This window comes from Phyllostomus hastatus, unplaced genomic scaffold (assembly GCF_019186645.2).
Source record: "Phyllostomus hastatus isolate PE091 unplaced genomic scaffold, TTU_PhHast_1.1 phas_contig_34, whole genome shotgun sequence".
In the NCBI taxonomy this organism is placed as follows: domain Eukaryota; kingdom Metazoa; phylum Chordata; class Mammalia; order Chiroptera; family Phyllostomidae; genus Phyllostomus; species Phyllostomus hastatus.
In genome coordinates, this window is record NW_025333857.1 from 46,387,382 (window position 1) to 46,408,984 (window position 21,603).

Sequence of the window (21,603 nt, forward strand, 5' to 3'; positions counted from 1 at the left end):
CTTGATTACCCATCTCTTAAATTTGCTTGCACCAGGAAAGTATTTCTGAAATTTTAACTCCAGGTTTTTGTTGACTCGTGGCTGCCTATCTTAATTTCCACTACCTCAACTTTTTGCCCTCAGAGAGCACCAGTCATCCCTCCTTTCTCTCATAATCTTTCAGCCCTCTCCCTAACACTTAAAAACAAAAACACCTAAAGAATTTTTTGAATAAATAATAAATGTAAAAATACAAAATTATGCAAAAAGGACATGTATAATGCAAAGTTGCCTCCTGCTTTAGACTTCCAGGCCTCTAGTCCCTGCCTCCCCATTTCACTATTACCTGTGTCTCGTGAATCGGCCCAGAGGCAAAAGGTGCTTTTACAAGCATGCATGTGCTCCTGCATGGATGTGTATATCACACACGTTGTCCTTTTCCTCTTTTCATTTACTGCTGTATTTTGGAGATTTTTCCTTATGAGTACAAATAGAGCTACTACATTCTTTTAAAATAACTGCCTAGTATTTCTTTCTGTGGAGGTATTATATTTATATACTCTGTCCTCGAGATGGATCTTCAAGTTGTTTCTAATATTTTGCTACCACCACAGTGTTGCAATGCAAATCCTAGAGTAAGCCTGAATACTTCCAGACCTCTCTTAACCACAGCCTTTAGCATCCATCTTCAGCCTTCATGGTGAGCCCTGCCCAAGAACAGGCCCTGTTACTGCTTCGTCAAATGGGGAGACCTCTCTCAGACGAGTACCCTAGCAGCTGTTCCCAACAGGCCCCTTCTGCTCTTCGGCACCTGGTGGAGTCCCTGTCTGGTATCTGAGACCAGACCAAGGCACTCTGTACTGACTGAAACCTGGCCACTCCCTAAAGCCCTTTTCCGAGAAGACCATACCTTTTTTATGCCCATGTATTACTGGGTCAGGAGAGGGGTTTGGTTTTCTTTGGTTGCTTCTGCCACTTCCAAGCCATTACTAGTTCCTCTCATAATCTGTTCTCACACCTACCTTCCTTGTTTCAGTTAGATCCCAACTTTCCCATAACTGCTATCCATTCATTGGAAACTTTAGTGCCTACATCACAGTTTTCCTTTTAATATCAGCTACTACGACCATCATCATAGCAACCACATTTACTGAATACCGATATTCCTGTAAGTGCTTTACATGTATTACCCAAATGAAGTCTTCACAATAATTTTATGAATTGGTTTTATGTTATGGAACTTATTTTAGGGATTAAGAAACTGAGCTTTAGAAAGATAGAAAGTTCTCTGTGGCCACATAGCTGGTAAGAAATAGAAACAGATTAAAATCTAAATCCGTTTAACTTCAGATCCTGTGTTCTTAACTGTTTCCTACCAACATAACCTTTTTTTTTTAATCACCATAATCTGGAGGGACTTTAGTTCCCACCAAACTCCAAATCCTAGAACTGTTAATAGGTTCTTTATTGTGTGATAAAGAGTTCCATGGTCAAAAAATTTGGGAAACATAGAGTTCCAACAGCATATAATACCAACAGATCACTTTATCATAAGACTTGTCAGATACTTGAATATGCTTAGACTTGTGATTCTTTTTTTTTTTAAAGATTTTATTTATTTACTTGTAGAGAGGGAAGGGAGGGAGATAGAGAGAGAGAGAGAGAAACATCAATGTGCGGTTGCTGGGGGGTCATGGCTTGCAACCCAGACATGTATCCTGACTGGGAATCGAACCTGCGACACTGGTTCGCAGCCCGCGCTCAATCCATTGAGCTACACCAGCCAGGGCAGATTTGTGATTCTTAAAGAGAGGAGTATAACATGCACAGCATTATCACAGACTTATTTGACCATGAAGTTGTATTGCAGAAGCATCCTGTTGGACTCATTTTCCAAGGAATACACTTGAGGAAATTCTGTCTCACGATTTCGTTGTCATTTCATTAAAACTCTTCTGTGAAGGTCATCAGTGAGCTGATAGCTACCTAACCTCATGGTTGCTTTTAAGTCTTTTTAAAAAATTTAATTTATTTATTTAATCCTCATATGAGGACATTTTTTCATTGCTTTTAGAGAGGGAGAGCAAGGGAGGAAGGAAGGGAGAGAGAGAAACATTGATGGGTTCCCTCCCATACATACCTGGACCAGGGATTGAACCTGCAATCTAGGTATGTGCCTGACCAGGAATCAAACCCACAACCTTCGAGTTATGGGACCATGCTCCAACCAACTGAGCCACACCGGCCAGGGCATTAAGTCTTTATCTTATTAGACTTTACTGCAGTATTTGACATTCCTGAACACTCCTTCCTGTTAGGACATGTTAAGAAAGCATCTCCAACACTCTTCTGTTTTCTCCAGGCTCCCTTTTCTGATTTTTGCTCACTTCTTAAATGTCGCTGTTTCTGGGGTTCTCCCTCAATCCTTTTTTCATATAACTGCATTCTTTCTGTGAAATCTTATTTATAATGTCAACTGCCACTTATATGTGGGTTGCTCTCCTACCTGTATATCTAGCCCAGATCTCTCTCCTGAACTCTAGCCCCATATTTATAACCACTTCTTGTACACTCACTCACTTTTCCCATCCACATCTTAGGTTCAACATGTTCTAGCCAAAAGACATCATCTCTCAAAGCCTTTGTGTGTGTGTGTGTGTGTGTGTGTGTGTGTGTGTGTGTGTCTTGTATATTATTCCCATGCTCCACAAACCAATCCTGAACCCACTAAATGTGACTGGGCTCTTGAGAGGTAAAAGAAAGCAAACATATCCCTTCTATAACATAGAAGAATTAGGAGTAGGAGTTTCACTTGTCTTCAAAAGGGAGGGAAGAATAAGGTAGCTGTCTTGTGCACATAATAGGCACTCCATAAATATCTGTTCTCAAGATGAATGAAAAGGGTGTAGAGTAGGGGAACTAGTCACTTTTTATTGCTGACTAGTTCACTGTCGGGGAACCCAGTGAAACTGCTTCAGATGGCTAAAGTGGCAAGCAGCCAGTGCCACAGCATTGCAGGCTTTTATAGGGATTTAGACTCTGGCCGCACTGGGTTTCTGGGGAAACTTGCTATGGGGTCACTCAGGTGAGGCTCTCTGATACACTGGTGTTTCTCTGGGGCCTAGGGGAGAAGTCAGTGGTGTGCCTCATCCTGAGGAGTCTAGGGGATGGGGTGAAAGGCTGCCCTGGGCACTGTGGGAACGTTTTCCAAGAGCTGTTTTTGTACACTTGTCAGGTGAGATGCTTTGACGTTTCTCAGGATTTTCCGTCCCCTCTAAAATATTCTGGACAGGTTATGGCTTGGATCTGGATGTTTATCAGTGGTATATCCTCTATAAACCTTAGATTTAGTTCTGAACCTTTTGAATTATAAAATATCACATCTGGGACTGGGATTTGGGACAGCTTGTTTGAAAGGGTGGAGTTTGCCTCTGGTTTCTGAGGAGCATATTAAAACATCTCTGAGGAATGCTTGATATCATATTCATTGACCTGCCTAGAATCAGAGGAAGGTGTCAGATCCTGGCAGCAGGCCTTAGCTCCAAATATCAGTAAAGGGAGAGGTACTCAATAAACTGTTCTGGCATAAGTTTCATTGATGCCTGTGTACAAAAGTATTTGCTTCCAAATAATAAGCAAAGCAGCCCTTCTTGGTTTCTACTTCTTTCTCTGACTCCTGTTGCTTGTTTGACTGTCCAACCAATGGGAACATTTGATACTGGCTGGGAAGGAACTCTTCCTGTGAGAGGGAACATGCTTTTGCCAAAGTTATCCAAAAGGAAGTAACAAACATAATTATTGCATTTTAAATGAAGCCATCTAATAAGTGGGTACCACTGGCTGCTGTTGGGTCTATTTACAAGACATTTAGGACCCATGGACAAAGGCAACGGGTGGGGACTGGGGTGTGGGAGGTAGGGGATGGGGAGGGCAGGGAGAGTAATGGGGGGGAATGGAGACAACTGTAATTGAACAACAATAAAAAAATGTATAGGTCAGAGGGGAGTTAGAAATATAAAACAGTTAAATATTTAAATACTTCCCCAGACACTTTCCTCCGTCTTTGTTTTCATTTTTCTCTGCAGCATTCCATATAGTGTTTTTTGAAACTCCTACTTGTATCTTCCCATTTTCCTGCTTTCCAGTATTCTAGATTCTCCCAATTCTCTCTCTTCCTTTCTTACCTTTCCTATCTCCTTTCCTTTCTGTCTCTGACTCCATACTTTCTACAACGTTCCCCTCCAGCATCTCTTTTAATCTCAGATCTGCATCTCCTAAACCTCTAATCCAGAATCATTAATTGAGCAACTACTGTAAGGCCAGTACTGCACTTGATCTTGGCTTGTGGTAGGCAGCCAGTACACTTCCACCTAGCCTTTCTAAGCAGCTGATTCCCAAATCTATACTTTCAACCTTTTCCCCTTAGGTTCTGTCCTTCATGCCTAGTTATCTACTAGTTATTTTTCTCACAATTTTACAGTGTTTGAAACTTCCCTCCTGGGCCTTTTCCTCTTCCTTTGTTCTGTATTTGTATTAAAATCACCATCATTCTGCAAGTCACCCACTCAAAACCATGGTGTCATTCTTCCTTCTTTCTTGCCTCCCACATTGGATCATTTGCCAGAGATTGCTCTTTTTCTCTATGTGATTTTTTTATGTCTCATCTTCTCTGTTCCTCTTTGTGTTCAGGCCCTCTTTACTGCTTCTAGTATTAGCCTTCCAACAGTTTTCTTGATTTTATTTATTTGTCTTAGAATCCATTGTGTACACCACTGCTAGATTTATCTTCTGGAAACAGAGCACTAGTCATGGCTACTACCACTTAATGCTCAGGGCTCAGCTTATATGTCACATCTTTTAAAGCCTTTCCCAGAGTCCCCAGGTAGAGTTAGATACTCATTTTCCTACAGCATTTCATATGCAGTCAAATTTTGATGTTTATATATTGTTCTGGAATTCTGGGAGGATTTGCCCTCAAGATTATGTATTTCTTTTTTCTTTAATTTAATTTCATTGTTGTTCAATTATAGTTGTCCCAATTTTCCCCCCACCCCATTATTCTCCCCTGCCCTGCCCACCCCCACTCCCACAGCCAGTCTCCACCCTGTTGTCCTGTCCATGGGTCATTCATACATGTTCCTTGACTAGACTCTTTCCCTTCTTTTCCCCATTTCCCCCCTCCCCCTCTCTTCTGGTCCCTGTCAGTTTGTTCCTTATTTCCATGTCTCTGGTTCTATTTTGCTCATTTGTTTGTTTTGTTCATTAGGTTCCACTTACAGGTGAGATCATATGATGTTTGTCTTTCACTGCCTGGCTTATTTCACTTAGCATAATGCTCTCCAGTTCCATCCATGCTGTTGTGAAGGGTAGAAGCTCCTTCTTCCTTCCTGCTGCATAATATTCCATTGTGTAAAACTGTACCACAGTTCTTTGATCCACTCATTTACTCATGTGCACTTAGTCTGTTTCCATCCCTTGGCTATTGTAAATAATGCTGCTATGAGCATTGGGGTGCATGGGTTCTTGTGAATTAGGTTTTCAGGATTCTTAGGGTGTAATCCCAGCAGTGGGATCACTGGATGGAAAGGCAGTTCTATTTTTAGTTTTCTGAGGAAATTTCACAGTGTTTTCCACAGTGGCTGCATCAATCTGCATTCCCAATGACAGTGCACTAGGATTCTCTTTTCTCCACATCCTCACCAGCACTTATTGATTTGTTAATGATGGCCATTTGGACTGATGTGAAGTGGTATCTTATTGTGGTTTTAATTTGCATCTCTCTGATGGCTAGTGATGCTGAGCATTCTTTCATATGTTTATGGGCCCTCTGTATGTTCTTGAAGAAATGTCTGTTCAGGTCCTTTGCCCATTTTTTAATTGGATTGTATGTCTTCCTGGTGTTGATTCATATGAATCCTTTATATTTTGGAGATCAAACCAGTCCTGAGAGTGTATAGCAATACAGGCCTACCTAAAACAGATTATGTATTCCTTTTTTAAAAAAGATTTTATTTATTTACTTTTAGAAAGAGGGGGAGGGAGAGAGATAGAAAGGCTGTGGTTGCCTCTTGTGCACCTGCTACCGGGGAATTGAACCAGCGACTTTTTGGTTTACAGGCTGGCACTCAGTCCACTGAGCCAAACCAGCCAGGGCAGACTATGTGTTTCTTAAAAGAATATATACTATATGATTCCATTTATTTATTCATTCATTCATTCATTCATTCATTCATTCATTTAATGTTTATTTATTTTTTAAAAATATTTTATTTATTTATTTTTAGAGAGGGGGGAAGGTACAGAGACAGAGAGGGAGAGAAACATCAGTGTGTGGTTGCCTCTCACATGGCCCCCCTCACTGGGGACCTGGCCTGAAACCCAGGCATGTGCCCTGACTGGGAATTGAACAGGTGACCCTTTGGTTCGCAGCCCGCACTCAGTCTGCTGATCTATACCAGCCAGGGCTATTTATGATTCCTTTTATGTGAAGATCAGAAACAGGCAGAAGGAATCTGTGGTGTCAGACTTCAGGATAGTGATTACTTTTGGAGGGAGGGGCTGGTAGTAATGAGATATGAACACGAGGCTTCTGGAATTCTGATAATGTTCTGTTCTAGTTCTGGATTCTATTTACATTGGTGTGCTTTTGATTAGTGCACTTTTCTGTATGTATGTTATAATTCAATAAAAACTTTAAATGCTAAATGAAAATAGCATGGAGATACAGAATAGAGGCTGTGTCTATTTTAAATTTATACCACCGATGCCTGGCACCCAGCAAGCTCACATAACAGATAAGTGAATGAGTGAATGAATTGAATGAATAAAAGTTTATTTTTTAAAAAATAATTTTTTCCCATCAGTAGTTAAATTACAGTCTCAACTTTTTAGCCTGGTATCTATGACCATCCATGACTTAGCACAACCTACTTCTCTAACCTCAGGGTTAACCCTGAGGCCACCTTGTACAGTTGGAAGAAGTTGAGCCAGAACCAGAGTTTGAAATATGACTCTACCATGTACTGCCCATGATACCTTAGGCTTAGACACGTTACCCAGCCTCTTAGAAATGTACTTTTCTTATGTCCAAATAGAATTTCGTTTGCCTCAGTGACTGGATATAGGTTAAATAAGATAATATATGTAGAGCAGGGCCTTGCATGTTATTAGCATTCAGTAAATGTTAATTTCCTTTTCTTTCTAACCACATACTTTCCTTTTTCTCCTTTTCATATTTTTTCTCATCTTGTATCCTCTACCTTGAATGCCTTTTCTTGTCTTCAGTTTCCACATATCTAAATATTATTTATCCTTCAGGACCAAGCTCAGATATCACCTCTTTCACAGAGCCTTCCCTCATTCCCATCCAAACTAGCACCTTGAATGCTGGAAATATTTTCCTTTCTCAAAATCTCATACATTTTATCTGTATCTGTAATGATACATATCAGTCACTCACTCTACCCTTTAGGAATTGCTGAAGGCTGCTCTCTCACTCCAAGCCCAAAGACTAGATAGTCGCTCTAATTGGGCTGGAATGCTAGAGGCAGGAGCTCTGTCAGTTGGAATAAACCGGGGCATGAAAAGGCAAGTTGAGAAAACTGCTTTGGGCCTTTGATATTCTTTTTAGTACCTCCTCTTGCAGTGGGAGAAATTCATGTGTCCATTCAAGGATGTGGAACAAGGGATCAAGTTGCAAACTGCTTGACCTGTTTTTTGAATTGGTCTTTTGTTAAAGACATCTTTTTGGTCTGGCCCAGTCTCTTAAGATGGAAGGCTGTGCAGGAATTTGAGCCTGATCTTAGTAATTAAGAGTGGATGTTCACATGGGTCATCTTCCCCACCTAATATGCCAACGGGGCCTAGGACATGTTGGTAGAAAAACAGTTCAGGGATTCAGAGATCCTATTCCTGGCCATCAATTTAGCATTTCTTTTTATTTCTGCTTTCCTGTGCATGTGTGCATGTGTGTACGATCTAACTCCTTTGCTAGGTGTACTTACTGTCACGAACCAATTGCAATTCCAAGCATAGCTTCTAATACTTAGTAGACATTTAGCAAAGTTTTGTGGAACAATTGCTTTAAAGTCTGAAGTAATATTACAAAGCCATAAGTAATTGGCTATAAAAGGAATGATTAACCAATACAATGCAATAGGAAATTGTATTTACAATTGCAATAGGAAATAGTTGCCATAGGACTTGAAAGTAGGGAGCAAGGCCTTTGAATTAGGGTGGTTAGAAACGCCTTGTCAGAGGAGTTGCCAGGGGGTACTAGATTAGCAGTTACCAGGAAATGCCCAAGAAATAAAACAGCACGAACTTAGAAAGATGGAAATCAATGTGATGTTTACAAGCATATGTCATCAAGGAAATTCATGGCCCCTTCTAAGTGGCAAGTTGTATTCTTTTTGTAAATGATGCAGCTGAGATTTGCCACCATCCCAGAACAGGCACATCCTGAAGTGTAGTCACAGTGTGCAAAATAAGACTTCTTGAAGCCAAAGGAAAGAGGTAAGTTGTAGCAAGTAATCTTCCCCAACTCCTTAGGCTTCTGCTTTTCTATCCTGATTATCATCTTCAAGCATGCTGGGAAATGTGTTTATTTGGTTCACACTTGAGGATATTCAGAAATAAATAGCCAAAGATGAGGAAGGGCGTTCCAGATGAAAACCAGTATCCTGGAGCAGTTCTTGTGAGAGGTGAGATAAAAACTGTTGACTGGTTTCTCCCTAAAACACTTTTCCTTCCTGGTTTTTGCCGTATCTTTCCCTCCAAGTCTGTTTCTTATTTCTGACAGCTCTATCTTGGTTTCTTTTACAGCATTTCTTTTCCTCGGCTTGCCCTTGAACACCCCATTTTCCACCTCATTCTATTCTCTAGATTATTCCACTTGTGTCTTTACCCACACACTGATGAATTCCAAATTGCTATCTCCATCTCAGTCCTCTTCTATGAGCTCAGACTCTTCTATCCAACTGCCTGTGGATATAGTCACCAGAATTTTCATAGACACCGCATATAATATGTTCAAACTATACCCATTGCCTTTTCTTTCTTCTTTATCTTATCTCCTAATGCCCTTTCTTAGTAAATGGTGCTACCACTTTCCCATGCACAAAGTCTAATACTCCTCCCCCTCACAGGCCTGCACCAAATGCCATAACATTTCCCCCATTAGGTTGTGAACTCGCTAAGGGCAAGGATCTTATCTTTTCATCACACCTGGTATAAAACCTAGGTACTTAATAAGTATTTAGTTATTACTTATTAAAACTTTTTTTAGTAGAATTGTATTAGTAATTCTCAAAGAGACTATGTTAGTTTGCTAGGGCTGCCATAACAAAGTTACACAGACTGGGTGGCTTAGACAGCAGAAATTTACCATCTCACAGTTCTGGAGGCTGAAAGCCCAAAATCAAGGTATGTCACTATGGTTGGTTTCTTCCGAGGGCTGTGACGGAAGGATTTGCTTCAGTCCGCTCTCCTTGGTTTGTTGATGGTCATCTTCCTCTTGTGTCTCTGTGTCGTCTCCCCTCTATGCATATCTCTGTGTGTACATTTCCCTTTTTATAAGGACAGCAGTCATATCAGATTAGGGCCTCACTCTAACTTATCTGCCTCTGTAAAGACCCTATCTTCAGACAAGGTCACATTCTGAGATACTGAGGGTTAGATTTCAGCATATGAATTTTGGGGGAACACAGTTCAACCCATAACAGATGCCAAAGTAGTTTTTACTGTTTTGGTTCCAAGTCTTATTTTCTGACAAGCTCTTGTTAAGGTTGTTAGCCTCCTCACCATTCTGGTTTTCACTCGCTGCTAGCCCTCTAGACAGTAGCAGTGGAATTAGAAGGAGGGACGGCACATTCAGTGTGTAAGGACCTTGGTTTGACTGCACTTAGGGAAGCTGGATCCCTCTAGACATGAACAAGTCCAGAAAGAACTTGGATAGCGTGCTAAGGAGCTTGGACTTTTTACTGAGAGCAGTCACAGAAGGATTTTAAGAAAATGAGTGACAAAATCTATCTACATTTTAGAAGTACCCTGCTAGCAAATTGTAAAGAATGGACTGGGAATAGGAAAGGGGGAGGGGGAGGTTGTTCTGGAGGAAGGGAGACTAGGGAGGATGAATATTTTGCATTAACTCGAGTGAGAAGTAATGAAGCCTAGACTAAGGGCTGTAGAGAAGGGGACCGATGTTATAGGTAGTAAGGTACGATAGATTAGACAGGGGATTCTGTCCTTGGGTGGGGAATTAGCGGATAGGGTTCTAAAGATCTGATGTATGAGCAGAGAGGTGTGTGTGTGGTTTGTATGGGTGAGCTGGCAGCCTAGGGCTTTAGTATCAACACCAACACCAACACCATAAGCAGGCTTTCCCCTGGCATTCCTTGATCTCCAGGCTAAGTCTTGCTCTTTCTCCTGACTCATCGAGTTGAAAGTATCCCTTTCTCCCCACCATGATTCACTGTTACTCTATCAGAGATCCCCAACTAAGGATGGATCTCCCTAACTAAGGATGGATCTCCCTAACTAAGGATGGATCTCCCCAACTAAGGATGGATCTCCCTTAGATCTTCTTTCCCCATTTTGAACATTAGCTAGCTTCATATAACTCAGTGCCTCATAACAGATATTTTTAAATATATGGAGAAGCCTATATGCTAGGGGCATACTTTGAAAAGCTTATAGAAACAAGGTCCTATACCAGGAGAATTCTTGAGATTTGGATTTACCCTAAGATGTATCTCAGAACAAGCTAAAACAAACATAAAGAAGGGGATATTTGATCAATATTAAGCCATTTAGAACACAGTCACCTTTTAGTACAAGAGGTTCACTTTCCCCATGAAATTTCAAATTTTGGATTCCCAGGAGAGAATTCTCAGCATATGGCCTCTTGACTTCCTTGGGATACAGAGATGGAGGCAGGGCGAATGCATTTTGTGGAGTGAACCGGGCATGTATAAGGAGATACTAGTTCAGGATCAGCCTTAGTCCTAAATCTAGGAGCTGTGACTTTGACCAGGCTCAGTGAGAAGGCAGAAACCATGTAGATGACTTTGCATGGGTCTTTAATCATTTGATCTTGGGATGGAAATGGGGCCATAGCCTTTGGAGGTCCAGGTTGGAAACCTGTTTTGTTGGGCAGCCCTGGGTTTAGCAGCTCTTTATGTTCAAATTTTTGCTAATCAGGGATGGTGCTTGACCTGATTGTAGGACTGGAATTTGTCAGCAATTTGTGACCCCCTGGGCCTGCCTTGCAGCTTGTCAGTTCTGATTTAGGCTGTGTAGCGGCTATGTCTTAGCACATCAGTACAGTCAGCACATCTCTACCAGGCTCATCACTCCCCGAGGGTGGTGTGTTCCTGAGGGAGGAAGGAGAATCATCTTCCATTGCCCAGAATTCTCTGCTACATATAATTTTTTAATAGTTTATGGAAGGCGTAATTCTACAGGGGAAAAAGGTTTTTCTCAGCCACCCAAACAAACCATTTTACTCATGAAACAGGTCCCAGCTGTGTGACCACATATCAGCCTCTTTACATTGCTTCTGGCTTCACCAAAGAGTAGAGAAGGAAAAGAGTCACAAGCATACACCTGCATAAGTGGACTTTGGCTCCTCCTATCCTTCCCACCCTACATATGTGATTGTTAACATTGGGAGATAAGGTAGGCATCTACTGGTCCCAGCTCAGCCATGCTTTAGCAGTGACACCTGAAAATGCAGGCCAGGTTTGAGGCAGGCATATTCTTTGCTTCTGGACCAGCTGTATCTGGCCCCAGGGAGATTTAGACTGGTTTGTGTGCCAGGGGAGAATTGTGGTTGGTGAGCCCCTCCTCCAGTAACCCTGTGACGCCACTCAGATGCTCTAGCTGAGGATGAAATCCATGCACCAGGTGGTCTTCTGACTAACCCACCCTTTCGGTTCCCCTGTAGAACTCCTGCAGCTCCGAACCTTCCCACAACTCTGTGTGAGTGTCAGTGTCTCATGTTGAATTTCCATCTTGACTCATCTGTCTCTAGGCAAAGATCCTTGCAAAGATTTAAATTGGGAACCAGACCTTGAGAATGTCTGTTCAGAGCATTTCACAGCTTCTGGAAGGGAAATGCCTTTCCCTTCTTAACCCAATCTGTTTTTCCAGTTCTGCCCAGCTAGTTTTCGAACAGCCCTGCTTTGAGGAAGCTTCCCAAGTGAGGTGGGAGCTTGTGGTGGCATTTCTTACCTCTAAAAAGCAACCCTATCCTTCTAGACTGCCCAGGATTCCCAAGGGCCAGATCCAGTGTAACAAGGGGCTGCAATGTGGCTCTCACAGCCCAGGAAACAGAAATCATTCGTTTATCCCCAAAGGCTAGTCCACTGGGGAGGTCTGATTGTCCTTTGGCCATATGTCTGGTATTCTGTGGGCCCTGTGGGATGGTGGCAGAAGGACCCTGCTTGTTTACCAGAGCTTACACTGACTGCTGTTTCCTACTTCCCCACTTCTTCTCCTTCTTGCTTTTGCTGAAACATGGGACGATGGAAGGATACAAAGGTAATTTATGGTCAAAGCTGTGACTATAACTAGCGATAGTAGATTTACTTTGCCTCATGTCCTAAACACATCTTCTTCTGCCTGTGCCTTTGTTTGCCTGGAAACCCTGAGCTGCTCAGAAGATGAGCTGAACATGTTTGGGTAGGCAGATGAATAGATAGCACAGGGTCACATTAGCCTCTAAAGGCCTCAGTGATGGCTTGGAGCCACTGGTGGGTGAGGCAGGAAGCAGTAGGTTTTTAGGCAGTGTCCTAGCTCAGGGGGTCTTCCCCAATCTTGAGTTTAGAACTTCTCCTCAGTCTAGGAAGCTCAGGTGCAAATCTAGTGATGAGAACCTCTGCTCTGGGCCAGGGTTGGGAGGGAATTCTGACTTAATCAGTCTTCCCTGTATTTAATATTGTTTGAAACCCTTCAGTTCTTTCTCCTGGCTAAAATATGGGAACCCCCACCATAGATTGGCCGTGACTTCCACTGAAATTTGACAGTTTTCAAGGTTTTTTCCCTTTCTGTATTTAGATGTGGCTGTAGTTGCACTGTCAGTCCTTATCTCTTCTGTCATCCAGCCGGCTCCCAACTAGGTTAGGAGGTATGTGCTCTGCTGTCAGTGTTGGCTGCATAATGAGGTGGATGGTTAAGAAATGGGTTGCTTAACATCTCCTGGAATCTAAATTTTCTTCCTTGGTTGAGGGGGAAGCGATGTTATTGGAAGAAGGCGGTAGGGTGGCAAATGTTGGCTCTGGAATCAGTGCTTTCTCCTTGGAATCTCGGGTAAGCCAAGGAAATCATTCTTAATTTAAAAGCTTATTTTATCTACCATACAGGGCTGCCTGTTCTGCAGTGACAGATTCTAGGGTGTTACCCATAGACTAAGTACCTGATTCCTGGCTAGTAGGACTATATTCTGTCATGGATTGTCTCAAGGTTGCAAGGCAGTAGAAGTAGCAAGGTTGGAGAGCCAGGTTTGGCCATGCTGGGTGAATCAAACTGGCCCACCTGCTGTTGGCTTAAGAAAGAGGGGTTTCTTTTCTCATTAGAGAGGTAGTATAGCAATGACTTCCCTGGTTTGTATAGGTTGATTGGAGCTCTCTACTGAGAATTCTGAGGTTCTCTGGGCTCAAACTGTGTTTCTCCTGTTCTATGGTTGCAGACTAGAAAGGGGTGTCATGTATTTCATGTATATAACATTTCATGCTCCAGGGCTTCAAGAGAGTGTGGCTTCTGTTTGGAAGTCTGTTGCAGTGAACAACTTGAGTGTTTGTTGCAGATAAGGACATTCAGTTTCCTGATGGGTGCTGCCTAGAATTGTTGAATTATTAGGAAATCAGGCCTTGTGAGAGCCACCTAACTAGCAAGTCTGTAAGAAGACAAGGATGCCACTGGCAAAGAAGGACTGAGAAATTTGAGATCAAAAACTGTACTTGAACAATGATTAAAATAAAATTTAAAAAAAGAAGAAAAAGAAAAAAAAAGAAATTTGAGATCATGATACCAGGCCTTGAACCTTAGACAGCTTTTGGTCAGTGTGGTATCACTTTGGGCTTCTTGGGTCTTACTAATTCTGGAAACTAAAACAATCTGTAGTCCTGACTTCTACAGTAGAGGGTCCTTCTCAGCCCACCCAGTGTCCCCTACTTCTCTTTAATGATTGCCTTGGCATAGCCTAAAGGCATGGTTGTTTTCTAGTTGCTTCTCTTGCTGTGGCTATTCAGGAACAACTAGACTAGATATCTACTCTGAGAACTTGGTGCTATTTGGTGTTAACTTCAATTGGACACTTTACCTATTCTTCAACTTCACCAAGTGCAGACAGCAGATTATTACATGCAAAAACAAATGAAAATACCAAAAACCAACCAAACAAACAATGAAATGTAAAGCTTGTCCCAGTAGAAGGGAGACTTCTTTTGTATTGGGTTTTGGCAGTTTTTTTGCTGTGTTCTGTCTTCCCTCTAAGACTTGCTCCTCAAAGTACAGGCATCCTTCTTCTGTGTCTTTATAGCCCAGACATGAGAGAGGTGGATAGGCAAAGGAGAAGAAAGGAGGGGGGGGAGAAAAAACGCAGGGAAGAAACGGGGGAGGGGAGAGAGTAAGATCTATATTTAGCGAGAGGGAGAGACACTCACGGAGGGTGTATGAGTGAGCTTGCTGGAGAGGTTTGTGTGTGCGTGAGTGTGCTGGAGAAGGGGGTGTGCGCTCCAGGAACGTGTGAGGAGGGCTGGTGCCCTATGGGAGGTTGCAGGCAGGAAGCAGCTGGAGAGGAGGAGGAGGAGCAGCAGCAGGAGCAGGAGCTGCCCTGCTTTCTGTCTCAGTCTCAAAGCCCGGAATCCATTAAGTTAGAATTCCACATCCTGTTGAAGTTTGGCTGCTATTGCTTTCAGTAGGCTGGTCGTCAGAATTCCCCTCAGCAGAGAGGTGTGGACCAGATTGGATTCCTAGATTTGTAGTCAGCAAGACTCCTGCCCAGCCTTTCACTGAGCGGATTTCTCTTCGGGGCATTGTTCCTATCATCAACTTTGCGACAGTGGAGCCAGCCAGCTGGATGGAGCTGAGAATAATAGCTCTTCGGCTCTTTTCGTCGGTTGGGCAAGCAACCGTGCTGTGGCTGAGAAAGTTCATCCTGTGGCTTCTCAGTCAAACCGAGGAGTGCTTCTGAATGGATTTCCTCCTAAAGATAACACTTGCATTCTAAAACTTTAATATTTGTGCTTTAATGTGTTTTTTTTAATTTCCTTAACTCTTATTTTGGTTGCAGCAGCAAGGTAAGTGATATGGAGTGTGTGACTGACTTTGAACGACAAGCAGGGACAAAAGCAAAGCATTTGTGGGTGGAATATGGAACAGCTACATTAATTATATAACTGCTTGAGCAACTTGCTGGTGCGGGTCATTATAATGAGTGAAAAATAGTATACTCAGCACTGAGGATAGAATCTTCACGTGCACGTGTTTGTATGCTGATAATCTGACCATCCATTCTTCCTCGGTACTCTCCTTTATGTATATAAAAATAATCCATCTGCCTCTCTGGATGTGCACACACTTATATACAAATGATCTGTTTCTGCCCCTTGATATGTTCATGTTTATAGATAACCTGTCCATCCCTCTATGTGTACATACATGCAGAGAACTCATTCATGTTATATAAATATACACAAGCCATGTGCATACATACCGAGATAGCTGCCCCTTTATCTCACGCATGTTGGCATGTATTCAGGTTACTTTCCTATTCTTGTATATGCCTGTGTATATTCAGAAGCCTTTCCATTTTCCATATATGTGTGTATAGTGTCCTGTCCAATGTATACATTCTTCCCTCTCATGTGTGCATATGTGCCATATAAATAGAAAAGTCATCTTGAGTTTTCTCATTCTTGAGTGTGTGTACACATGCATAATAGATAATCCGCCCATTTGTGTCATGAATGTGTAGTCAAGACAGCACTAACTTTATAGATTGAAGACTCCCTTTTAACTCCTAGTCAAAGTGACCTCTAGCCTCTCGGCTTTATTTTTCTCGTTTATGGAATCAGAAAAGTAAATTTTCTTTCCTACTTCACAGGGTTGTTGTGATGATAAAATAAGAATCATATAACTGTAACATTCAAAACAAACATAATTTCACTATTGTTACGTGTCCCTCTAGTGTGAGTTGTGGAGGATAGCATACCTTTCACTCAGCTGTGTTGAGATTATGCTCTTTCCTGTGAGATAAGGAGTAGCTTCTGTTGAAGGAACTAGGTTTATCCTGTGGTTTTGTTCAGCATCTTGGAAAGAAGCTACATAGAGCTACAAAGTATCTAGAAAGGGTCAGGTTGAGAGAAGAAATGTCTCATCTTCTGCAGGTCAGGGTCTTAATACTTCATTCCTTGCAGCCTTGGAAAGGACTGAACCTGTCACAAAATGGAAATAAGCTGCTTCCAGCTAGGATCAGGGTGAGCAGGTAAAAGAATGAATGAAAGAACAGAGCATCCTGCTGCCCCTGAGATGACAGCCTGCTCTTTGCAGCGAGCATCTGCTGCCAGGTTTTGAAGTCTCTTCAGAGTGTCCCCCACCCCAACCTTTTAGACCTGTGCTGTCCAGTATGGTAGCCACTGCCCACATGTTGATGTTGAGTATTTGTGGGGTGGCTAGTCTAAACTGAGCTGTGTTGTAAATATAAGGTACGTACCAGACTTCAAAGGCTCAGTATGAAAGACAGGAATGCAAATATATGATTAATAATTTTTATATTGATTACACATTGAAAGGATAGTATTTTGGATAATGAGTTACATAAAATTTATTAAAATAAATTTTGCCCGTTTCTTTTTATCTTTTTATGTGGTTATTAGAATTTTTTAAATTGCGTATGTGCCTCACATCATATTTCTGTTGGACAGTGCTGCTGCAGACTCATCCTCAGCACGAAGATCAGGGCAGCTCTTCCAGCCGGAAGGCAAATGGAAGCCCTGAAATGGCAACCCTGGGGGCTGACGAGGGCTGTGGTGGGGCTTCTTCCTCCAGGCTCAGAGGCTGGAGCGATACCAGCTAATTACCCGCTTCTAGCAGAGGCTGGTGCTGCCACTACCCCCTTTGTTTATCCTGAGTGAGCCCCCAGAAAATTGTAAATGTGCCTGTCAAGAAGTTTACAATGAAAAAAGGATTGTGAACCATCAATCTAGAAGGAAACTTAGAACTTAAGTGTTGTTACGGAAACGGAAGTGAACTAGAAGTTAGGAGACTGGGATTCTAATTCAGCCCTCCTATCACTCATTTATTTTTTCATTGCACTGAGTTCTCACTGTGCACCAGGCTGCATGCTTGGCCTGGTTAAGGCTCTGTGGTCAGCACTGGGAATTCACAAACCAATAAGGCACATCTTTCAATGCACTGGAGTCCTTGAGTTAGAACCTCCCAGTGAGGGGTCTGCATTGGAAACCAGATGAACAACAACAACAGGGGTATCATTTTAGGTCAAAGCTTAGCAAGTTAAGGAATAGGGCTTTTGAGAAGCTAAGTAGCTACTCAGACTAAAGACTTTCAAATTTGAAATTAAGAAAAACACTGTGATAGCTGAACAAAACTACTACTGCACTGTCTAGTTCACAGTGTAGTGTGAGATTCCAGGCCTACATATGCTCTGAAGGACTCTTCTGACATTTCCTGATTGTTGTGTTCTGGTTCCTGTTATGGCAGGATTTTTTTGTCTGTTAGTTCTGAGCACCGTATGTGCCAGGCACTGTTCTAGGTGCTAGGGATATGGCAATGAACAAAACAGAGTCCCTGCTTCTGTTTTAGGATAGAGAAGTGGGGGAGAGACAGAGATAATAAACAAGCGAACAAATATATGATGGGTCAGATGGTAACAAGGTCTATGAAGAAAATATAGCAGAGTAAGGTGATAGAGAATGAAGGGTTTTCTTGTGGGGGAACATGGGGGTGTTCCAGGCCAGATTCCTGCTCACGTGCCTCCTGTAGCCTGCTCACAAGAGCCAGGAGGGAATAAGGGAAAAAGAGAGCATGGTGCGTGCTTAAGAAAATGCTGTCCTGACACACATTCTGACCACATGTTGAAGATGGTAAGGCAGAATGTATTCAGGGAGACTACTACTTTCAGGTGTTGTAATGAGGCAGAGAGATTGAGCCCAACTCTGAAGACAAGGGAAAGTGGGAATTTATAGCCAAGAGCAGGGTTAAGGGAAAGTGGATAAAAATTACTAAGAGGAAATATCAGGGGTAAGGGGTAAGGGGGAGTCTGGCTAAACCAATTTGACAGGATTTTTGCTTGAGGCAGGCTAGGGTGGGGGATAAGGAATTTGGTCAGATATCAGAAGTGGGGAATTTTCACTAAAGAATCCAGCAGAATTCTTGCTTAAAACTGGACTAAACAGAGCCCAGGGTCAGGAGCCTAGTCAAAAAGAGGACTCAGAGTAACTTACTGAATATTACCCGGGGCTCGCTTTCCCCTCTTGGATACGACGCTTGAGGTTTTCTTTCCTTCACAGCATCCAGCTTTCGGCCCATAAGTGGGGTTCCTCCTAAAGCTGGTGAGGAAGGGTGGCAAGTCCTATGAGCCACAGTCCTTTGGCCTTGCTCGGCATTTGATCTAGGGCATTCTTTCATTCCACATGGCTAATCTCACTCTTCATACCTCGTGACCCTGGTCATTTTCTCTGACAGGATTCTCTGTAAGCATTGATTCTTTCCCAGAGAGTAGCATCCATTCCTGTGGACCCCTACCTGCTGTGGCCCTAGAAATCCTACCATAATCCTACCATTTCTCCTACCATATTGGCCACATAACATAACTGTTGAATGGCCCGAGAATGATCTGACCCCGGGGAGGCATGGGGGCTCAGAGCTCTTGGCTCTCTGCCTTTGAGCTTTTTTCACACAAAGTGAGAGGCTGCTTGATACACACAGAGTCCTGGCATGTTCCCGGAGGCCCCCCAGTTGTGTTCTCAGAGCCAAGATTTGGGTCAGGAGCAATTTTAGTAGGAATACGCATGTTTTAAATCACATTTATTTGATAAGTCAGAGAGAAATAAAAGAATCAGCCATTTCAGAAAACTGAAGGGGTTTTTTCCTCATGACTTTGGGTAGGCTGGTGTTGATGTGGTGTGCTTTAAGGAATTTCCTCCTTGCCATACTTCTCAGCTTTCTGTCATTGAAACTTTACTGCTTTTGATTCATTCATTTGTTTTGATGTGTTCCCTTTTCAAACACAGATATTTCTTGAAAGGTGTGCTTTATTGTTTCTAGCCTTAGACATTCCTTAGGAAAAGATTCCAGGAAAGTATGGTGACCTTTGAGAGAGTTTACATGAGATTCGACTAGAGCAGATTGGCCAACAGGATAGGGCAGAGTGACAGAACCTGGTAGGTACTAGAGGCAACTAGCCGGCCAGGTCTGAGGCAGGTGTACCTCAAGGCTTCCTTATCCTATCAGCTCAAATATTACTTCTTTATGGCCTTCCCTGTCCAGGTTTTGCTGAGCCTCTCTCTACCTTCACACTCCACATCCATAGACTCAAATGCTTGATTTTTATTACAACTTGTACTATAACATGAATTACTTTATTTTGTGCTTGTCTATATGCCCACCTCCCTCTCCAAACCTTAATATATTAAAGAACAGGGATGTCTTACATCCCTAGCATACAGCTTAGTGCCTGGCACATTTGTTGATTTGATTTAGAGATCAAACTGTCCTCATACTTTGGCCCCTGCTCTTTCATTCCCATGGACAGCAGTAGCAAAGAGAGGCTGGGGAAGGAGGTGGCCTTGATTTGGGCCCCCTGGCTTTGTGGGTTTCCCCTTCGACCCACTCTGGCTTCTGGTATCCTGTTGGGTTCGGAGCAGAAAGACTAGTTTCTCTGGGCATCATATTGAGCTCTGTCTGTCCCTTGCTTCAGAACCGAAATATTTGGATGACTGAGTGGATTTATGCCTTTAAGGAACCCATATTCCTAGGAGGTGATTTTTAAGTTCAGAGTTCATCCAGGCACAGTGACTAGCAATTCAGAAGATGGTTTAGAGGGTTTTGTTTGTTTGTTTAACATGGAAGCAAAGTTCTTTGTTTGAAGCTGGGAGAAGTTGCTGTGGTAGCTCTGTTTGGAAATTTCCTGTTTGTCAGTAACAGGAAACCAAGCAGCTTTGCCTTCAGTTCTTCAGGAGGCCATGGGAAAGGGCTCTCTGAACACATGGCTGTGCCAGTTGCCCCCGTGTGGCTGGCCAGCAAGTGTTGTAGGCACTGCACTCTTAGAGGGGACGCCGGTAAGATGTCCAGGAAGCTAGTCCAAGACTGTCTAGAGTATTGATGTGAGGGGAAGGAGCAGACAGGCCCGAAGTCAACCCAGCCTGCACTGAAGCAACAGCAAGAGAGTCAGCCTCATTTTTATCCCTGGAAAAAGGCCTCATCTGGACCAAAGTGAGGCTGACCTTGGAGGACCTGGAAATGAGTTCTGGGCCTCACCAGCATTAGAAAGGAAAAGCTTGTCTCCTGTAGCTATTTGCCCCTTAGTCATGCTTTCAGGCTGTCTTAAGGAGGATGGCAGGCCTCTTGTCACCTGAATGAAATACTGGGAATTGAATGTTTTGCTCCTCCCTTTTCTCACCTTTAAAAAAAAAAAAGCTTCTAGAAGAAAGCAGGGCTAACAAAGAATGTCACTGTAATGGTGGGATTTCAGGCAGTGTTGTAGACCATTAGAGAGGCTGGGAAAGGTAGGGGTCTGGGGCTGGGATAGAAGTCACGGTTCACTCAAATCATACTATTTAGATGGTTGCATGTTTGACTTAGATATTAGTTTCCCTGCCTCTTTGTCTGAGGAACTTGCCATGTCGGTGATAATAACACTGCAGTGCTTTATAGTTTACTAATTACCAGTCTCACATTTTACCTTTATAACATTTGTACTTCTTCAGTTTACAGATGAGGGAGCCAAGGCACAGAGAGGTCAGGTGTTAATCAAAGGTCACTGGTGAGGGGCGACCCAAACTGACGTCTCCTGATTCTCAGTATAGGAGCACTTGCTCGTGGCTTCATGTGGTCATATGCAGAGCTTTCATCTTGGTTCAGGAAGCAGTCTTTCACCTTGAAAGGCTCATTGCCAGCTCCAGCCCTTCTAGGGCCAAGGACATTGTTCAAAGCTAATACTGGGTGCTAGTACCTTGCACAGTTGAGGAGAAGAGAGAGGGGTGACTTTGGAAATATAAAATTTGTACATGTTGGAGGAAAGAAGGAATTTTATGAGTCAGTCCTAGAATCGGGGGCTTTGCTACTTAGACAGCTGGGCGCTAAGCTGAAGATCCAGGAGTTCTTGTTATGAATATAGAGCATTCTCTCTCCATCTTTCTCTCTCTTTGTCTCTCTCAGACTAGATTGAGTTGGGCAGACTAGGGATCTGGCTGATCTCAGCCCCTTGAAACATTGGAGTAAAACATTATGTTTAAAAAGCAGTAATTGGGTCTCTCTAATGCCTCAGAGGATGGGCAGTGTTCTTAGATGAGGAATTCCTAGATGAACTAGAGTCTTTAGATGAGCTAGAGAGAAGAGAAGAAATGAAATGAAATGGGAATTAATCTAATTTCTGTCTCTTGG

General features: G+C 42.7%; 1 protein-coding gene across 8 annotated transcripts in view; it reads left to right on the forward strand.

The window, feature by feature from the left end:
* UNC13B (unc-13 homolog B) overlaps nt 1-21,603 on the forward strand; it is a 205,218-nt gene that overhangs the window by 130,892 nt on the left and 52,723 nt on the right. For 2 of the 8 annotated variants that reach the window (XM_045840118.1, XM_045840119.1), the window contains exon 1: nt 14,812-15,278. The exons of 5 other annotated variants lie outside the window; for them this stretch is intronic. The gene's annotated coding sequence lies outside the window, so the exon portion shown is untranslated. Of the gene's footprint in view, nt 1-14,810; nt 15,279-21,603 lie in introns of those variants that run through there. One more of the 8 variants, XM_045840117.1, reaches the window with a different exon arrangement.